The following is a 22364-nucleotide window of genomic DNA, read 5'->3' as shown; positions in this document are numbered from 1 at the left end:
CATTGGACAAGTCCCTCCTTGTTATTAAGAAAAAATCTTTCTTCGTTATTCTTTCCTTTTCTTCATTTTTTTTTACCTTTCCCTACATAGATTTTCACATTGCAGAAATGTTTTTAAAAATCCATCAAAGTACCAAGCAAAGAGCTTGTGACAAGGGCTGGCTTTCAATAGATCCCAGTGACGTAGCTGCATATGAAACCCTGACCCACAATCAGGTTGTCTATGAATGATTTAGCACCAGGTTCCCCATGAACATGTGGTGCACTATGGGTGAGAGGCAGCTCTCTTCTGTGCATGTTCCAGTCGCCAGAGAACGTGCAATAAAATGATTTGTTATGTAATTATTGCCAAAATAACCTCTAAATTGTTCTTCACTGAAATTACTGAGCCAGATCTTCTGTCCTGATAAATTCCTTTTGCATTTTTCCATGATCATAGCCTAACAGGACAGATAAGGGCCTTCTGTCTACCATAGCTGGCTCTAAGCTACCTCTTTCTGTTCTCACCGGTGTAGAAAGCACCTCTGGATATGAGAGGGCTCGGCCAAGAATACTGCTTCACTCCAGCAATCCTTAGCTATGTAACAGCCCCTAGGGACCATGATTAGCCAGGATGGGTTAGAGCAACCCTGAGGCCCCAAGATAAGGGGTGAAAAGGTGGCTTTCCTTTCCTTTGAGTCCTGCACTGGATATTGAGTAGCCAACCTGAGGATCTAGACCTCTATTTGAAAGCTAGGACTTTATGGTATGAACTCTAAGGGCCTGATTGTAATCATCACATACAAATATAAGTAACTACTCACATGGAGTACAAGTTCTGTTTTGTGGCATGAGCTCAGTGGGATTACGCATGTGAGTTAAGTTGCTTACACGCATATGTGTTTGCAGAATTGAGCCCTGAAGTAATCAGTGACTTACTATTTTTAAAAAGAAAATACTCAAGGGCCAAATTCCATTTTTGATTACTCCTATAGAAGCCCATTGATGTAAGTGGGATTACACAAGTGTAACCAAAAGCAGAATTTGGCTCCAAGACTCAAGCAGTCAGTGCACATGGAATCATTTCCTCTAGCAGAGAAAAATAAAGTTATCGTTTCAGAGTGCTATAGTGAGTCTCGCTCACAAAGAAAGCAACCAAAGTCACTTGTGTAACCCAGTTACAGATTTTAGAAAGTGATTGTTTATCTAGCCCATGTTGCCAGAGGTCTAGTTTTCCCTGTTTTTTTAATTACCTCCAGATCCATTGCTTCAGCACATGGACTGAAATGCTGAGAACACAAGATTTTTTGTTGAAGAGGCTAGGTACCATATTATCCATTATTATTATTATGGTCACAAAATGTTTAAAGAGAAAGTCAGAGGAAGACTAAAGTTAAAGTTCTGTTTTGTGGAAGGGGACTGTCATGATCTCTCTGCAGCTCACATAGCCAGGAGGTGGGCATCGGCTAGTGTGTGGGGAAAATGATGACTCAATGACTTTCAAAGGTTAAGAACCAACCACATCAATATTCATAAGGCCCCTTTGACATCTGTTCTCATTGGCAATATTTTGGGGGCTGTACAATGGACGAGCAGGACTAGGACAGGGCTGCCCTAAAGACAAGGGCCTGGATAGTTCACCTTGAGGGGGGGGGGTTTGGTGGTGGTGGTAGTGTTGTTTAATGTTTTGCTTACTCTGCTGCACTGCAGCTACACTGTGGCAATGACTGTTAAGAAAGTCCTGTGTCAGCTCCCTCCTGGCACTCAAAAAGGGCACATCACTTGCCGCAGAAGAATTTTCTTCTATTGGCATTCTAGATCACGCTATATACTCACGCTTTAATTAGGATTATCCCACTTTCGCAACTCCTTGCTATCCTCATCTCATCTCAGCAAGAAATCCCTCCCCCAGATTTCCACATGCAATTCTCTTCCAGCACACAAGCATGGGCAGTGTGCTTGGTTTTAATAGATGGCTAAATGTCCCGCCACTTGGGACACAAGGGTGAGGAAATGAAAAGTGTGGAGCACGAGTGTGTACAAATGTGTCCTTGGTGCAGTTCGGAAGTGAACCGGCCGCAAATTGCATAGCCGACTCAGGTTACAGGGAGGAGGAGACTGAGGGAGGGCAGGGGCCCAATAAAAAGATCTGGAGGGCCACGGGTGAGGGGCAGGCAGGGAACACCCTCCCACATATCCACTAAAGGAAAGCCAGAGAGGCAGGCGGTAAGGTTGCCCTCATCTTCTGGAGTACGCGCTGGTGAATATGAGGGATGTAGTGCCCCATGCACCAACCAAGTGCCAGGGGGTCCCCCCAGCTCCCCCCCAGTGGTAGTCCAGGAGGTCTCTGATTCTGGTGGCTCCTGCCAGGGACCAACCTCTGGCACACCGAGGGGGACTCCACCACCTGCACACCAAGCTGAGGGTTGTGTGGCAGGGGCTCCATGAGGATATCTACTCCCTCGGTGACCACCATGGAGCTGGTCACTGAGACCAGCTTCCAGGTCTGGAGAAGGTCCTGGTAGAAGACCAGCAGCTTGGAGAGGTCTCATGGAAAATTTCTCGGATGAAGAAAAAAGAGCTGCCGGTTATATCAGAGTCCTTGGAGGGGACGGAGGAAGGCATGTGCCAACATGCTCCATGCTGGACTACCTGCACCCTAAAGTAGTCTCTGCAGGGCCTGGAGGCGGAAGACATGAACCTGACTGTGAAGGCAGACCAGGCCTTGTCCTTCCTCCTCCAGGGGAAGATTCAATGTCCAGAGTATTCAGCTGGCCTGACTGCACACAGCCTTGACGCACCCCTCGCCTGAAGCTCACAGGTTTGGTCAGGGTCCAGTTGAGCTTGACCCAACACTCCATGGAAGCATACAGCACCTGGAGAAAACCCACAAATCGGGGTCTGAAGCCAAATGCCTACAGAGTGCCCAGGAGACATCCATAGTTCACTCTGTCGAACACCTTCTCCTTGTCCAGGGACAGGAGGGCAAACAACAGACCATCCCTATTACCGAGCTCTAGGAGGTCCCAGACCAGATAAAGGTTATCAAAGATGGTACGGCCTAGGACAGTGTATAATAATAAATAATATATTGAGATATACCTATCTCATAGAACTGGAAGGGACCCTGAAAGGTCATCAAGTCCAACCCCCTGCCTTCACTAGCAGGACCAAGTACTGATTTTGCCCCAGATCCCTAAGTGGCCCCCTCAAGGATTGAACTCACAACCCTGGGTTTAGCAGGCTAATGCACAAACTACTGAGCTATCTGGTCAGAATGAACCATGTCCACCAGCATGGATCCCAGCACAGCAGGATGGCCTTTGCTATGACCTTGTAATCTGTGGTGAGGAGCGAGATGGGACACCATTTCCTAAGGTCATGGAGGTCCCCCTTCTTTGGTAGCAAGGTGAGCACAGCTCGCCTATATGACGGGGGAAGCACTCCTCTCCCTAAAGATTCGGTCACCATGCCCAGTGACTTATTAGTTGATGAACATTAGATGAACTGCAGGTTGGGAGAGGCTAACCCCCAGCCTGCTCCCCCCTACCCAAGGATCTGCTCCCTTCCCCCGCCGGAACCCCCATCCCCGTGGCCGCCAGCTCCCCCGTCCCCGAGACCAGGGCGGGTGGTCCCCACTGGTCCCCCCCCAAGCACAGGGCAGGCAGCACCTGCACCTCTACCCCCCGCCAAGTGCTAGGCAGAGCAGCCCCAGGGCTGGGGCCCCCCCAGCGCTGGGTGGCTCCAGACACCCCAAGTCCCGGCCACCCTAGCCCTAGCCCCAGCCCTAGCATGCCGCTTCCCTGAAGAGGAGCAGCTGCCTGGGCTGGGGCGAAGGGGGAAAGGCAAGCAGGGCTTCAGGGAGGAGCGTGGGTGGGGCCATGCTGGGCTGTTTGGGGAGGCACAGACTTCCCCAGCCTATGTGATGCGCCGCCCATGTTAGTGGGCATGAGACGGAGGGTTTCTGAGAACTTGACCAGAGTGAGAGGTAGCTCCAGCCAAGCTGGTCCTGGTTGCCCACGCTGACCGTTCGGAATCCATGCCAGACCACCCTGCAGGCATCAGCGTCAGTCGGATCCAGGGAGAAAAGGCTGGTGTAGAAGGCCCTGGCTCTCCCACGCATCTCCACCAGATCCGTGAGAGGGGTGCAGTCCTCTGCCAAAAGGCTGTGACGTGCTTCTTAGCCCCCCTCTTTTTCTCCAGGGCATAGAAGAAGCGGGAGACACAATCCATCTCCCGAAGGAGACAGATGCAGGATTGAACAAAAGAATGTAGATGTAGTGCTTCATAGAAGGCTTGAGTAGCCAACTTTGATTTGTGTGATGATTTTAAAATCTAATAAAATGGTCATGAAACATTTTTCAGTTTTTACTATGGTGCCATACAGTCCACCTTCACCCTCACGGTCTCACCCCTCATTGGTCCTGACCTCCCCCCATAAATTTGAACACCCCCCCCCATTTCAATTCCTGGGGAAAACACTGTCCCCTTCCATGCCAAGTGGGAAGTGCTGAGCCCACGCTTTCCACTTGTTGCACTTCCCTTGGACAGGCACCCCGCTCCCCAACGTGGTAGTGGAGGTTCAACCAGCGTGGGTGGGTCCAGGGGACAAGGCTGATGGTTTGGGGGGGGTCTGGGAGGCAAGGGCAGGAAAACAGGGGGAAGGGGAATCTTCCCCTGGGGCGGGCCCTCTCCCGGTGACAGCTCTGCTGCCCTCTCCTCCGCAGGCCCTACCGGACTATGCACAGCGGTGGTGGGGCCCGCCTGCTCGTCTGGGTGCAATGGGGGGGGCTACCCCCGGGGCCTGAGCGGAAGCGACAATGAGCAAAGGAGAAGGAGGCGTGGTTACGGAGACCAGGGAGTCAGAGTTGCCAGTGGTAATGGGGCCGGCACCCTCCCAGATCTCGGGGGTCCCCGGAGCCCCTCCATGCTGGGTTCCAGATGTGCCCCGTTGCCTGGCAGAGGAAACCTCGGACCCACCGAGGAATAATGTACCAGGTACTGGGCCCCCTGATGGCACCAGGAAGGATCCCTCAAGTTCCTTTCCATCACACACCACTGGCGGCAGCTGGATTTGCACCTGCCGGTGGAACGAGAGAATGTGGCGGAGGGCGGGGTCCTTGCAGCCCAACGGGAGAGGGCTGATGACAGATAAAGGCTTCCCCAAGGTAGAGAGGAAGGGCAACAGGGCAGCACTGTGGAGGAAGGGTGGGACAGAGGTGAAAACCACCCATACACCCGGGTCTTCCAGGGGTTCAAGGGGAACATAGATGCCCCCACCACAAGGCCCTTCTTCTCCGCCTCCTGGGCAGCGGCTTCCAATGCCAGGAAGAAGACAACCTTCCCGTACATCTTGGAGGTTGTCACAATGGCTGTGGGCCACACCACCCATGCCAATGCCCCCATGTAGGTCTCCACGTGGGACAAGGCAGACACCAGGAGGCAATGGACGCCATGCTTCGTGGTCAGGGTGGGAAAAGGGCCCCGGCCACCAGAGATGGAACTAGGGCAGAGGCAGGGGCAGATGACAGGGCGGTGGGCTGAAGGACTGTGGCCACCTGGGTGTACGCTCTGGAGGCTGGAGGATAGGTGCCCCCAGAGCTGATGGAGGGAATAGCAGAGGGAAAGGAAGCCGTGGCCGAAAGCGGGGCCGCTGCGGGGGAAGCGATCCCCGCTACGGGGGGCTTTGCCTTCCAGGCGGGGCTCTTGCCTGTCTTCTTCCCCTGGCCCTTTCTTCTGGCTGAGGAGCTCCCTTGAGTGTGGTAAAGGTGGAAGCCGTGGCAGCAGCGGAGTCCCTACCCGTGACCGCTACTGCCAGTGTCCCAGTGGGGGCGCTGGCAATGGACCCAGCAGCAGCAGTCAAAGTGGTAGCAGCAGGGATGGATGGGGGAGTAAGCTGGGGAGGGCACGGCATCAATCGGAGGGGGGGGCACCTCCTGTACTCTCCCCTGTCATCCAAGAAGGGACAGGAGCAGGAGCTAACATCAGAGATGGGGGAGCAGATAACCACTCCTTCCCCGTAGGCTGCAGGCAGGGGAGCAGGGTGCCAACGGGGGGGAGGGGGGAGTCATAGGGGTGCCAAATAAGGCGTGGGGGAGGGGCGCGATCCCTAGCACAGGGCAGGGGTGCCAGCTCCTCTGGCTGCACTGGGTTGGAAAGGGGCTGTCAATGAACAGGGAAATCAACAACAAAAAGAAGCACACACACACACACACACACACACACACACACACACACACAGAGAACGAACCATCCAGGCCCTTCTCTTTTCGGACTCCACTCCATAGCTTTAGGGCAGCCCTGTCCTGTCCTGCTCGTCCATTGTACAGCCCCCAAAACATTGCCAGGCTTTGTGTGGGAAGCCTCGGGAGGGATTGCTAGCGCCCGAGCGAGCCAGGAGGTGTGGTGCTGCAGCAGCCCCCACGGCGCGGCGGAGCCAGTTCACATGCGAGTCACGCCCGCTGCCGGGAGCCGGGGAACAGCAACACTGGGGCTTCACCAAGTGATGAGAACAGACGTCAAAGGGGCCTTATGAATATTGATGTGGAGGCTCGGGTTGCTTTCGTAAAGGAGCAGAAGGAAGCAAGATGGCTGCCCTTTAGGATTTGTTAGCAAGGGGAGCAGGCTGCATTTGCTGGATTGCTGCAAGGCTGAGGGACATAAAGAGGTCAGAGCGGTTCTCTTAATGCCACGAAACTCTCCCTTTCCTTCAGCGGGGCTTGGCTAGCGTGCTGCTGGGGGCTGGGATGCCGGGCTCCGCTGCCTGATCTACAAGTAGAAAGAGGGGAAGGAAATTTTTCTGAAGCTTCTCCAACATGGCTGACAAATATAGTTTTAAAAATGTTTTAAAACTAGTGAGCTGGTAGCTTTCCTCCGCTGGGTTGGGCTGCTGCTCTCACCCCAAACTTTGCTTTTCAGCTCCTCTCAGCACCTCGGGCTGGCTGGTGTATTTATTTCGTTTTGTAATGCAGGGACGTGTGTTCATCATATCTTTTTTTTTAAAGACTTCATGATTCTTATGATCAGTTGTTGCCCCACTTTTCTCCCTTTCAGTGGGTTTCCTTCTTTTCCTGCGCCGAGTCTGTCACTGCATTTTATTGTGTTCTTTAAAGAGCCCCGGGAGGTGTTTTAAAACTGCGGTGGATTCCTGTTTTCTTTTTCCACTTCAGGAGGATTTTTCTGATTGAATGTGATAGCTGGTGGGATTGTCTGCATCTAGCTTTCATGTATTGTTGTTTTATTTAATGCAAAAGGGGTGTCTGGTGCTATGGGGGAGAACGGGGGGAGCAGGAGAGGAATAGTTTCTTTGGACAAAAAGAAAACTCTTCCTTTCTGATAAAGATAGATCCGGTGCCTACAGCCTAGGCGTTCGGGCTAGTTTGGGGGAATATCTGTGAGAGAATTTGTACGTGGAAAGTCTGTTTTCTGGCTTTGTGCTTCTCATGAATCAGCTTTCATTTGGTTTGCTGGTGAGTGACAGACAGACACAAAGGCAAGCGCAGTCAAAGGGGGAAAAGAGGGGGGAAGGATTGTGGAGTTTAAGGACTACAAGGTCAGGGGCACTGAAGGAAAAAAACCCATTCCTAGGGGGAGAAAGAGAGAAATGGAGAAGAGATTTGTAGCAAGGCCTTCCTTTTTCTTGATGATCTTTGTCATCCTTGTTAAATCTTGTGATCTAGGCGACTTACACAATGTCACTAAAAAAAAATGCTTTATAATGCACATTAGTTTAAAAATGCCTTTAGCCAGGTAAGGCACGTACCTACAGTCTGATGGGGAAAAAATCCAAAACATATGATTTTCTGACCTGACATCACTGTAGCCTGATATTGTGTTTTTATTAGCATTAAACCATTCCTCCAGCCTTTGCAGTCATTTTCATACCCTTGGTAAAAAGGAGGCTTTTTTGCTTGCTGTTTGATTCTTGGAAATTCAGCTAGTCCTTGTTCTGCTTAGCAGTTTTCCTTTTCAAAGTGTGAAGTGGGGGAGAAAAGTGATGTGGTATAGTAGGCTTCCACTGAAATGTTTCAACCAAAGGTCTCATTATGAGATTATTTTCCATGATGGAGAGTATGCAAATGAACACTGTGATAGAACTACATGATAAGCAACTGAGAAAAGGAACAGTGAATAGCAGTGTGGTTGTATAATTTATCTTAAAACCAGAAATGTAGGAATTTCAGAGATGAGGAGTCATTAGCCTCAGTAAAAGCAGGTGAGTGGGTGTTGTTTACTGGCTAATGAGGCCATTATATTTGCATTATAATGGCAGGTTGACTTACTGCAGTGGAAGGGATAACATGTATATTCATTTGTGTATTTGCATGTGTATTCCATGATGACACTTGTATTGGAGGCTGTGAATTGCAAAATAGGGCATGTTTGTAAAAGAAATTCAATGGAGAGGTGTTAACAGTCAAGAGTCATGAATAAGTTTCAGTTAGAAGGTGATGTGGATGATCAAAAGGTGAAGAAACCCACACCACAAAGCATACACAACCCATTTAAATTACACCCCAAAAACTATTTGTTGAACATTTCACTTGTAAATCATTCTTCTACTTATCTTTGAGGAGTTAGGCAAATTTGCTTTAAACAGTGAGTGTCCATCACATGAGCTGCTTTTGCAGATTAAAGGGACACTTTACTCATGTCTCCAGAAGATAAGCACAGTTCATTGGCCAATCCTTATGGCTACTTACAATGATGGTTTTATTTTTTTTAATGGGTATTTCCCCATCTTAAATAACACATATCACCCAATAAATAAACAGAAGTGACAACCCATTTTGTTGTTTATACATTACTATTTGTAAATCACGTTGCATGTATAACCCATCTAATGTCATAAAGAAACACTTCCTTTCAGCTCTTCATTTCTCAGACCTGTAATATTTTAATGTGCTCTCTTCTCTTCTTGAAAGCTTTCTACCATTGTGGATTATTTCCCTTCACTTCTGTGTTACTAAAGTATCTAATTTTCAAAGGATTGCACAAAATTAAACATTAATATCCCGGAGAGTCTTGATAAATCTGAGTTGAGACAGTTGGATTTATTCCCACTCCGTCAAGCAAATAAAGCTTGTCCCGTTATTTTGTGTAGTCCATTATAATAACATGCAGCAGCTACATACAGGTACTATTTAAGTGTATCACATAGTTTATGCTGTTGTTAGCACTGTTACTTTCCTGTAGAACAAGTAAAAGGTAACAATTTGGAGCCAAATAGTTCTCCAATGGGCAATACATTGACTCTCTTCCTTAGTTGCTCAGGAAATATAATGTAGTACCAAAGAAACCCTGTCAGAGAAGTCCATGCAAAACTTTAAATCCAGCAGCTGGGCTGGGGGAAATGTAGTGATTAGTTCGTTGAATTAGTTCTTTATTTTCTTGTTCTTCATTGCATGTGAACAATCTTTCAGTGGAAAACAATTTTGTTTGGAGAAGAGTTTCTCAGAATTATCTCAGTGGTTCCAAGGACCTCTGAGATTAGTTGTGTGTGTTACCCCTTTTAGAACCTTTCACATACTGAACTAATCATTAATAAATATTGGCAAGAAGGGAGGGAAGGGAAGGGAGGCATTTTCGTTACTTAGATTCATAAATCTGCCAAATTGTTGTTAGTAGTAAGACTTTTGAACTAGGACTTTGGCATTGTATTGGTTCCTGGCCAAGAGCCAGGGGAACTGGTATTGTTTTTGATATAGTGCGCATGGTTCTAGACTTCGGCATGTCAACACTGTTTAAAGAACAAGGAACGTGTGCCTTCCGAGGCATTGTTATGACGGACAGATTTCCAAGATCTCTCGTTGTCACTGGTACTGCATTAGGTAACAGAAATAGATGGCCATAAATGTCTGGTTTCAGTGTGATGACTCTGGGCACTTTCAGAATTACTCTCCTACCCACAGAGCTGGAATTTTCAGCTGCCACAACTAGAAGGGGCCATTTTCCCTTAATCTGAGCAGTTGCCATAAGACGTACTACAGCTCCTGGGACTTATCCCCCTACCTGATCATTTACAAATATTAGTGACATCTAAATGGTCCTAAAAACAAAGCATGTTTCAAAATAAATGTGCTCAGATTTTCAGTGGATGTTTTACTGGTAGTGCTAATGTTACCAAAATGTTCTGGGAGCTATGGGGAGTGTTTCATGTTTGATTTCTTCTAAATTATTTTTGTTTAAATGGCAGCAGAGTCATTTTCTAATAGAGTGCCTAAATAGTCACTTTAAATAATTTGTTCAGTTAAACGCTAAGTGGTATATTTTTTTGTTTTTACAAAAGCAAAGAGGATCTCTTATTAAAGCATGTATTTTTCAAGCTGAAACTTTGGATGAGCTCAAATTCTGGCTTATCAAACTAACCCTCTTCCGCTATCATTTGACTGCCACACAGTAGCATTAAGTGTGGTAGTAGCAGCAAAGCCAACAGCAGCGAAACTTCTTGCAAGCCAGCTTTACAATTGGAACCCTAAAGTGGTTGAATAAAGTTGCCAAGTTTCAAGTAAAGTTGGTGGTTATCTTGGAAACTGCTGCAGAACACAACCACAAGCGATTTCGCCAAATAATATACAGTATTTACGTAGTCCAGCTCTCCAATTTGTTGTTAAGGCACTCTGCCAGCAATCAGTGTTGTGACATCATTTAGAAAGGCTGTGTGCTTGATCCGCTGATTCTGAAATGGAATGGGATGTACTATGATTCAAAAGGGGAGGGGAAATAAAAGACTATAGTGAACCAGAGATAAAGCATATGACTGCATCATGGCTGGAAGCCAAATAGGAATTATGTGCATCAATCATTTTCAGCATCATTCTGATCCTGTACAGTACGTTACAGCAAACACCCACCTATCCATTTAACTTGTTTCTGGAAGAAATGTCCTTTTATACACTGAATGAGTTTGGTGAGAACTGAACAAACTATCATGGCTTGATTTAGTATGTTTTTCAGATTATCAGTGAGTGCATATTTAACTTACCTAGTATACTGCAGACACAAAGAACTAGAACGTACGACGAGTAATGGTCTTCTCAGTGGCCCATGTGGGTGGAGATGGCGTAAGAGATTGGATATCAGAAAGATGACCGTGTTGAGTCAATTACACCTCTACCTCAATATAACGCTGTCCTCGGGAGCCAAAAAAAAATCTTACCGTGTTATAGGTGAAACCGCGTTATATCGAACTTGCTTTGATCTGCTGGAGTGCGCAGCCGCGCCCCCCTGGAGCACTGCTTTACTGTGTTATATCAGAATTCGTGTTATATCGGGTCGCGTTATATCGGGGTAGAGGTGTACCATAGTCCGAGGGAATTGCTCAATGCATACAGACATCTGAGGTCAAGTAAGGAGAATATGAACTTGAAATATCAACTGGGCTAATCCCAAGGGTAATCAATGACCTGCTGACTAGAAATAAAGGATTGTTCAGTTTCAAAAGGTTGGACATGGGTCTTGTGGTGTGAGGATAGACAAGTGAAGGAGGGCAGAGGAAATAAAAAAGTTTCTTAAAGTTTTGATTTCTTTCAAGACCTTCCAAATGACCTGAACTCAGTTTTTAAAGGTGGAAGAGAAGAGATGCTTAGTTTGGCTCACATTTTAAAAAACTGCACTGATTTAAAAGAGGAAGAAAGCCTAACCAATCACTCATAATGAAGAATTTTAAACTTAAACCTTTAAAATGGACTTAAGTGTGATGCTTTAAAGCTCCCTTTAACATACAGTTCTTTAACACAGACTTGGGTGTTCTGAGGCAACATCTAGATTTGTTCCTTTCAAAGTCTGGCACATACTTCTTTCCATGCATTTTCCAAAAACTTATCAATCCAAACAGACTTCAGGGCCTTTTTGAAAAGTGTTCTGCGGGGATGTGAATTCGGAGTTAAAAATTCAGATGCTATGTTGTAGCAGTGTGTGGAATGGCCACCATGGCAAGGCCTTCTGTAATGCGATAGTTTTTACTCGTGCAAGAAATCCCAGCAAAGTCCAGACACAAGTAATGGTTTGCAGAATTGGGCCTTCAGCTTGATTTTTTATATATATATATATATATATATATATATATATATATATATATATATATAAGAAAAATCATTTCATTTCCATTGCCCCATGTGCAAAGTAACAGGCCTGTCATATGCTCAGGTTTAGCAGGAAACTAAAATTAAGCACCTTAAATGGTATTTCAACATTTTCAGAAGTGTATTAGTGTGTGCATTAAGAGGGCACCTCCATGTACTGATACCATAGAAATGTAATGCATGGAAGGTGTACTTACTTCGTAGACCTTGTTCAAGAGCAAAGAAATGAGTAAAATGTCCATAATGAGATAGTGTCTTATACCTCCACTTACTGGAAAATCTTTCTGGATTTTTACTATCAAAAGCATATTTTGCACATTAGGGCACTTCGGTTTTGGGTGGGCGCCTCAGAGGTGCCTAGCTAAAATAGTGAGCTAGGGAGGCTGAGTTTACAAAAAGTCTACTGTGCATGGGAAGAGTGTTCTGTGGTCTTCTTGTGTGAGGTAAAAAAAGAAGTGAGGAGGTGAGTGCGTTAGATAACTTTACAAAAAGTGGACTTTAATAAGGAGCTCAACAAGACAGTTTTCCCACACATACAGGTCAGCCATCTTAAAGTTTTTAAAATAACTAAGTTGATGTAATCTAATTGTAAGAAAAAGTATCTTGTACAATACCACTACTAAGCTTGCATCATTTTAGAAACCAGCATGAGACCTTGAAAACTTGTGCTTCACCAGAGAAACATCCTAGAGGACTCTTCAAGTTTAAACATGAATTTTTCATTGGCATGTAAGAAAAGGATAATTACCTCAACATTGCCTATGTATTCTTTACTGTGCACATGAAACACATTATACTTACTATTACATTTTGGTTCTTAAGATTAAAATGACTTGTCCCCTTATAACGCTTAAGCACTCGAGTTCTGTCTGTCTTCCAAATGTTTTGGCATGAGACACTATAAGTAGAATAATGGATACTGATTTGGCTTCAATGCAATAACACTGATGCCACGGTTTACCAGTTGGGTACATGTTTAAGGTCAGGATGATGGCTCTCCATGTGGTTGTGTGCACATGGTTTTAGTGTTTACAAACACTATCCCAGAATTCCTAGTAACTGCCCTGGCATAGTTAGTGAGTGCAGACCCGAGGGAACGTCCTTGCTTCTCACAGGGAAATAATGATTGTGAATTTGGGAACTGCGGGGGCAGAGGGGGAATGCAATAGGTTAGTTTTGGCTGAACTTTTTGCATTTTTTGTTACGTTAGCGACTTTGTCAAATAATGCTTTTTCCCCCCCTAGTACACTGATTGCATTCATGCTCTGCAAGCACACTTGCTTGGGGTTGACTGATACTTAGATTCAGGAGGGGTTAAATAAATGTTGTAAAGGTGTTTGATATGAGGCTACTTTTTTCTTTCCTCTTCTTTGAAGATTCCATCACCAAAAGCTTTCACCACAAGCTGCTTTTAACAATACAAGGATCCCACAGTAAATTATATTTTCTTCCTTAATTTGGAATTACTCATCGCTTCAATACCGTAACGATCCCATCTTTACTGAACAAAAATGAAATCCTCAATCATACCAACTTTATAAATAAAATCAAATTTTTTGGAAGGAGTTATTACTTAATGAGACATGTTGACACACACAGAGGCGTTATTGTTGCGAAAGCGAATACCACTGTAAGTCAAGTTTCAGTTCTCAATAAAGCATAAGAAGCTCTGTAGACATCTCCCTATTTGTTCAACAAAAGAACAATGCCAATCTGTTTCAAAGGAGGTGGTAATCATTTTCTTGATTTGCCAGGCTGGTTACCGGAAGAGCAGATGAAAAGAAATCTGTTGGAGGTACCCCAACTGACAATTTAGTTCATACTTCATTGTGAATTTGACAAAAAGTTGTCAAACAGGTTATGGTATAAGGAAGAGTAGAGAGGCATTTTGGCTACACCATGCATATTGTTAGACCTTTTTGACTGAGGTTCCTAAAGTAGTATTCATCCTGAAAACATTAGCTTTAGCTTAAAGCAGGGTTTTAGTCTTTGCTGTCTGATAAAATTCTAAAGCCTTTACAACCACTTTCCACAGGCATGTACTCGGGGAGCGGCAATGCATATCGCATGCTTTGGGAAATGAATCCAGGGTACGTGGTTATTTTCTTGTGGACAGGAAAGCAATTGATGCTTGAACCTACAGCAGAATCCTTCTGCATATTTTGATTTCATCCAGATGAGTCTGGGTATTGCTGTCATAAAACAGACTGTGTATAATAATCCATGTGCCGTGTTATATGCATTTCTGCTGCTATTTAGTGACATGTCCTCATTTGTTTCATGTTGCTTCCATCTTGCATTAATTTAATTACAGTGGTTGTGCTTTACCATTACATACTGATGGGTTCTTTTTGATCTATTACTTCATTTCCTTGGTGCAGTTGTCTGTATAGCATCCAACTTCTGGTTCTATTTCATTCAGACTCTTCACAATGAGTGAAGAGGGGCTTGTCTTGTTTTCTTTTTGGAGTTTTTCTTGAGCCAAGACTAGTTTCGCAGCAGCTTAGTAGAAAAGTAAGGAAGACAGGAGTAAAGGTAATGGAGGAGAGCAGATGTTAGAAAATGGCTCTTTTGAGCTTGCATTGCCTTTTTATTCCTCCTCTTGGGCCACCGGTACAGAGAGAGTCAAAAAAGAGTACACAATGTTAATACTGGGCCTGATCTTGATATTAGAGGGCATTGCCCTTGACTTTAAGGCCTAATCCAGTTCCATTATTACTGGCGTTCTTTCCCTAGTTAGCACTAGAGGTAGCAACTACTCCTGGATCACACCCCTCTTTCTTGCTTCTGCTACTTCTTTTTTTAATCTTTGTTTAATCTGTGTGTTCTTTCAGTACCCTTTCATTTTTGTTTGAAGTCTCATACTTTGAAGTTATACCATTTTTATACTTGCCAGAGCACACACAGCTTTCAGCTGTTATGTAAGCAAAAAGAAAAGAATGACTGCATATTTCTTCTTGTGTAAAAATTGCTTTACTTCCCTTTGTGTGGCAATGACTACTGTGAGGAAAATGTTCTGTTATTGCACTAAAACCAGAAGTTGCTCTTCCCCCCCCCCCCCCCCGCCACCCAAAAAAAAAAAGGCACAGAATCATGACAGCCTGTAAGTTTTAAAATACATGCAGAATTTAGAGCAAATGCACTTCCACTCTTGAAAGGGAACCTGCAAAAGATTAAAATAAATTGGACTTTGCCTTTCCCTTGGTCCTAATTAGTATATTAAAGAAGGCCTGAAAAATGTTTCTTTAAATTAACTAAGTTTTTGTTTTGTTTTTTCTTGCTATTTTTAAAAACATCAGAAATTCAGATCTTGTCTGTCAAGAAAGCTAAAGGAGTTATTGAAATGACAACATCATGAAAGTCAAGAAAGTGAAAGCTGAGTAATTGAGAGGGAAAGGGATTATAAATTAGGCTGTTTTTTAACACCTATTTAACTTGTATGACTAAGACATTTTGGGGAAAGGAAGTCTTTGTTAAATGGTCAGCACTCTGCCCATTAAGTTGATGTGTGTGAGCACAGACTGCATTTCCTCAGAGACATCCAGGAGGTCAACCACCAAAAATAGGAAAGATCAGACTTGCATTTCTCCTCTTTAGGAATATCAATGAGAGTGAGCAAAATAAAACCCTTTGCAGGCCACCATACATCCTGAAAAGGTAAAAAGTTTAAAAAAAAATTGTGCCCTTTTTATATGTATATCACCTTGGTCATAGTAAGGAAGCTTTTTGGAGAGGGGGAAGGAATGAGGAAAGAAGAGCAAATCATTAACAGCACCTAATGTCCAGATAATGGGAAGGGACACCTTCAACTTAACCATACTTCTTTCTGAATCTTTTCTGCCTACAATTGCTACAAGTCACATCTGAGAACTGTAACTGAAAGAGATTAGAGGAACAAGTGTATTTTTGTATTTGACAGCACTCTGTGGCAGTTCTGCTGTCTCCTGTGTATAGTCAGGCTGTGATCCTGCAGATTACTCTGTGCTAGCAAACCATGCTGCTTACATAGAACCCCATTGGCTTCAGAGGGTCTCCACAGGGACAAAAGGGCCTGTGTGCACAGAGCAGCTTGGAGAATTGAGGCATTATTTAGTCAGCTTCTTATATTCTTCGGCAATGGGGGCAGGGGTGGGAGGGAAAAAAATGTTATTTTGTTTTTGGTTAAAAAAGGGGGGAAATGTAGCTGTTAAACCATAAAAATGGGCAGAAGGACTCCGGGGCAGGTGTAGTAGCTGAAACTACTTATAATACTTTTAAAAATTTGACTAGATTTCAAGTTAATGATTTCCCTTTAAAAATAAACCCTGTAGCTAATGGGGATTGGGAAGAAACTTTCCCTGTGGACAGGTTGGTCTATAACTACCTACTGCAATTGTTTTTCAGATTTTTTTTTTTTTTTTAAATCTTCCTCTGGAGCATCTGGTATGGAATACTAAAGGGTCAGACACCAGATATTGGAGTAGATGGATCACTGGTCTAATTTGGTAGTGGCAGTCCTGATGTTCTTAAATATAAGCAGAATGGATAGTGATTGACTATTTATTATTTGTATTCTAGTAGCACCTTGGGCTCCAATCAAGGACCAGGGTCCCCTTGTGCCCAGAGCCTTCCAAACATAAAATAAGGCAGTCCCTGTCCCACCTAATGCAGCAAAGTAGATTGTCAAAAAGTAAGATGGTGACAGTGAAAAATGCTAAGAGTAGTAGTAGATTGCTTTCAGAACTCAACAACAGAAGCATTGCTACAGAGGGAGACTCAGACAATCCCTTTCTTGAATAATTTTCAAAACAAAGTAAAATTACTTGATGTTTGTAATACAAGAGGCCTAGAAATCCCAACCAACATCACAAAAGAAAGTTTCTGTCTTAAAATGCTAACATTATGAATCGACAAGACAGACAAAAAGCGGGAGGAAGGGATACAATTTATAGGCAGTGGTTGGGACCCAAGGTACAGATATGTTAAGGCACTGATGCAAAGCGGCATTGAAGCCAGTAAGAGTCTTTCCATTCACTTCAGTAATCTTTGGATCAAACTCTAAATGGCTTACCCAAGTACACACAGGAAGTTTGTGGCAGAGATGGAACAGAACCCTGAGTCCCAGTGCCTTAACCCTCTTTCCTGTCCAAGCAGACTTTAACAGATAACTGGCTGCTCTTACTGAGATAACAGAAGTAGCAATGTTAGGAAATGGAAACTAGAAGCAGAAACAAATGGCTTTTCACTTATTTCCAAGGCAAATTTTTATTAGTGTTTTCTGTCCATGAATGAGTACAACCTCCTTTGGTGAACAAGTTCTGTGGTTTTAAGCTAGCACCACTCAAACAAAATGATGCAAGTTGTATTTAAATATCATTTTTCATTTGGAGGAGGGGTCGCTGATGACTATTACTTTGATAGCAAAATAGCTAAAACAACCCCTTCAGGTGAAATGGGGATAATGGAAGGGGGGAGGGAGAGGAAAGGAAACTATCACAATTTCACTGCCAATGCCAGTTCTTCTGCACACCTCTAACAAAACAAAAAAAAAGCTCTCACAATGAGCTAATTGGAGTTTAAAATAGCATGTTGTGTCAGCTAATTGCAGTGTATGGGAGAGGGGTGTATAGTGTCAGCTCAGTGAGCAAGGTACTCCGATAATTCCCATTAACCTTTAATGCCCTAAATCCTCCCATCAAGATGAGCTCTCCCACAGTCTGCAAACTGTTCCCATGAATTTGCTCAAAGCTACCATGTGAATGACATTATGACTTGGCTTATCAATTTTAAGGCCAAGTGGAGCTCATGAACCCTCACACAAATGTCATACGTAGCAGTTGAGCTCATCAAAAGAGCAAGTTCCATTTGTTGTCAAAAATGTTCCATGTTGCAGGAGGTAGCGTACACAGATCTGGTTAGGAGTGAGAGGAGGGTTCTGTAACATAATCCTAAAAGCACTAATGGCCTTTAAATGTCATCTGTTATTTCTGAAACCTGAATCAAACAGGGTAAATTTTTCTCTCTCTCTTCATTCCACTGATCTTGCACATTGATACTGGGCTCTTTCTTTAGTTTTTATTTGGGAATATCCTTGCTCTGTGAAATCTTGGCTAATCTAATCTGTAAACTTCAGTTTGCAGTGCATTTATGCGAGGCTGTACCAGGAATTATGGTATATTATAATTAATCTTGAAATGTATTCTAGAGCAAAATAAAAATGGATCCTGTTTCTTCAGGGTTTAAACAATTTTCATATAGAGACTGAGTTTCATATAGCTAGTGCTACAAATGCTGTCCAAGGCAACGGTCACCAGAGTATAGGGAATTTTTTTGGTTTTTCTGGTCATATTTAGGGATCCAGTTCTTCTGTCAACACCTTTGGAAAGAGATTGAGAGAAACACACTTAAACTTTTCTCTCCCTTGCTTCCATACTGTTTCTTTTCATTAAGAGTTTTCAGATCCAGTGAGACTCGAGTCACCACGTGGGTTGCGCGCACATGGCTGCACTGTTTACAAACATGGTCCCAGAATTCCCAGGGTTGTTATGTAACAGTCAGAAGAGTGCAATATTTCAAGCGTCAGCTGTGTTAGCTGAGATTCCCAAAATCCATATTTCCAGTCCAGGTTTCCAATTACTGATAGCCACCATTGCAAATTACAGGGCTCACTGGTCAGGGTATTTCATGAATAAATTCTGTTCTAATCTCCCTTGTGTTACGATTAAGTGATATTCAGCACTAGAGCTTAGAACGAGGTCATCTGCGGTGAACTAAAAATAGAATTTTTCTTGCGAGACAGAGAACTAGAGCTGGACAGCGCTAGTTGAACTTGCGTATGATAGCAAGTAAAATTCTTTTCTGCTTGCCACAAAGGCTACTAGGAATTCCAGTAACATTTACTATTTGGCAAGATTTCAAAAACATTCTAAAACCAATGGATACTTTTTCTCATTTCCATTTAATTAGCAAACTGGGGAGCGTTTTCTATTCAGGTTCAAGTGATGAGCCTCAGCAAAATGTAAATAGTTTGGAGCCGCTAATATTTGATGCTAACATTTGATGCCACAGTCCCATTATTGCTAGGAGAGAAATGCCATCATCTTGGTTTATTTTAGCAGGCCATTGGAATATAGCACACAAGAGGTTTAAATAGCTGTGTGTCACTGGATTAAATTGCCTCCTGTAGCCTAGGCAGAAAAGACAAAGCACTCTTATTCCCAGTCACTCAGCTAGAATTGTATTGACTTTTTGAAGCTCTCCTTAGGAGTTTACAGTTCAAGGACTCATTTATCTACTGTACCTTGCATTAAGATAACAAGATATAACTACTCAGGAAAATAAACAAAACAAAAAAATCACTTTTTTTGTACTTCCCCCCCCCCCTTGTTTTGGTTTGGGGCATGATTTATTTATCTTTCTTCCTTCCCCTCACACCCACAGAAGCTTAAATGTCCTGGGAAGTGCAAACTCAGCAGGGATTGGTAACAGTTTAACTCTTTGTCCTATTCTCAGTTCTCATAGCAAAGGTCAACAGCAAGTGAGATTCACAGCTGCACTTGAAACAGAATCACTATAGATGGGCAGGGACACTGCTTATTTCCCCCCCTTTTCCTGCAGTTTTTATTGGAACACATAGAGCACATGGTTAGGGCCCAAGAAACTTTCTTTGGGTGGCTGTAATTGCTAATCTTGTGTTAAGAGGAAATGAAAGACTTGTGACTTTTATTTGTACTGGTCATAGCTATAGCTTCTTGCAACTTCTGCTGATAAACAGAAATAATTTAGAGGCTACTTCCTCAAACGCCTGAACTGTGGTCTTAATTTCAACAGCATAGAGCCAGCAATATACTACAGACTTGGTATTTGTGTTATGTGTGTCCAAAGTTGATTTGGAAATTCTGGCTACGTGCCCTTTCAAAATCATGAATGTTGGGGGATTTGGGATAGTGTGTGTGGGGAGGGTATTTTGTTTTTTCAAAGGGCTGTATTACACGGAGACACAAGCTCAAAGTTTTATTGTCTTTCTGGGAGCAGAAATAAGTATTTCTTAGGTTTTCAAGGAAAATAATGAAATACACAGCACTGTTAATTTGTTTACATCTGAGGAGGGGGCCTGTCTTGACACAAACAAATGTAACATATGTTCACGTGTGCTGTATGCAAGCAAAAAATTCACTTTCCTCTTCAAATAACCTCCTGCTCTGCTTCACGCGGCTGCAATGGGACTACACTGAAGAGAGAGTTAAAGAGAGTTAGTTGGCTTAGTTACATTAGTATTGGCGCCAGGGTTTACCTCTCAAGTAGGAGTTCCAGGTCATTCTGATGCCTCGCCACGTGGCCGCGCGCACATGGTTACAGTGTTTACAAACATGATCCCAGAATTTGTAAGGTCTGTTATGAAACAGCCAGCAAGTGCCGTATCTCGCAAGCTATGGTGACCTGCATTGTGAGTGCTGGAGAGAATATTGAGACACTTGTACAAAACACAAACTGGAGAACACATTGGACGTTCGAGCAGATAATTTTACTTCTGAGTTGTTTGGAAATATCACTGCCATCAGAAGAGAATTTTCCACTGTAGATTTAAAATAGCAGGTATTAACTAGTACCAGTGAGTAAGTGTTTTAGCAATGCAGGGATAAAAGTGACTGTGTTCTTAAGCATCGTAATTTTGTTTCTTAACCAAACTAACTCAGAAAGTATTTTTAAAAGACACAAAGCAATGTAAAGCTACTGTCACACTCTCACTGCATAAAAAAAATGAACTGTGTGATCTTGTGACCCCAGTCTCCCAGTTCCTTTTTATTCCTTATTAAAACATTTCCTCAGACATGTTGTGCATGTTCTGTAGAAAACTTCCTGCTTTAAAATTCAATTGTGGAAAGATGAAAAGTCTCAGTATCCTAAAGTAGCGTACCTGGGTGTGCAGAATAGGAATACTGCTTAAGGACTCAATTGTAAGTTCACCAAGAAGCTTGGGAAAAGGGTGCTGCATAGTCATGTTGCCCCAGGAACAAACCAAGAATCAGAATTAATTTACTGCATGCTCCATATTCTGTTGCAGTGAAAGTTCACTGATATTTGGGTACATTAAATATGCCAAAGTTAACTTTAAAAAACTGTTTAAGTTCCATTAAGGCAATAGTCTTGCTAGAAATTAGCAGTTCACTAGAATCTGCAAGCAAACCATCAGAAAATTAACTTTTGACATAGATTCCACTGATGGGTTGGAGGATCTAGAAAATACATCATTTAGGAGAAGATGCTATTTTGTATTTTGAAAAAAGAACCATAAATGTGACAAGTTGCCAGAGATGGACAGGCCTTTCCTGAAAATGCTGCTAAATTAACTGAAAACAATCCATGCCCTTTAATAAACCACTTCCTGTTTTCAGTTTTGGAATTAAACTATTTGTAAAAACCAATTATTTGATGAAGGACTTTCTTTCCCCAAAGTAGTAAAGATTACTAGTTTCCTCTTCTGCTTAGTCATAAAATATATCAAATATAGAATCAGATACAACTGGCTCACACCTTTTTGCATGGTTCCTACACTACATGACTCAAGTTAATGTCATTATGGTATTTAATAATAATTCTCCTTCTCCATTTTGAATTTACATAGTCCAGAGTGGTTGGGTGTTACTATCATCTAGAATAACAAACTGCATGATTATTATAGGGTTTGCTTAGCCATAAATAATTCTACAAGTGTAGATTAATATGTACGTATTTTAAAAATAAATTGAGGATCTAATAAGAAGTTATAACTAAATCCATATACTTTAAGAGTTACATGTTCTGCTGTATATATATTTGATTAACCCTTTATTATCTTTAAAAGGACATTAGTACTTACAAAAGGTGCCGGACTGAAAGCCCTAGAGAATTAATTCCTCAAGATTGTACTGAATCTATCTTCCCCATACCACCCTGTCAATATATCTCCAAATCACTACTGGAGGAACCATTTATAAGTATGAGAGTAGTTCATTTTCCATATGTTTTTCCCATTCATTTTCAATCCCTCACTTCCATGCGTGTTCAATCCTTGGCACCTCTGCTGCGTCTACCAAAATCTTTATCAACAATGGTAATTTTTTATGTAGACACATGCCAGTTCTGAACTAACCACTAATTCATTTCATATTGGCTACCAAATAGTTATCCGATAACTACAGCGGGAGGAGAAATGCTCTGTATCCTAGGCCCTGACTTGACCCTGGATGCACCCAGCCTCTTCATTTGGCTAATTTTAAATTGTATTCAGCATGTGAGAACAAAGGCATTTGCATTGGTTATTGATAGGGCCCTACCAAATTCA

The sequence above is a fragment of the Emys orbicularis genome, chromosome 5 (assembly GCF_028017835.1).
Source record: "Emys orbicularis isolate rEmyOrb1 chromosome 5, rEmyOrb1.hap1, whole genome shotgun sequence".
NCBI lineage: Eukaryota > Metazoa > Chordata > Testudines > Emydidae > Emys > Emys orbicularis.
The sequence above is the reverse complement of the archived record's forward strand: the minus strand, read 5'-3'. Positions refer to the sequence as shown.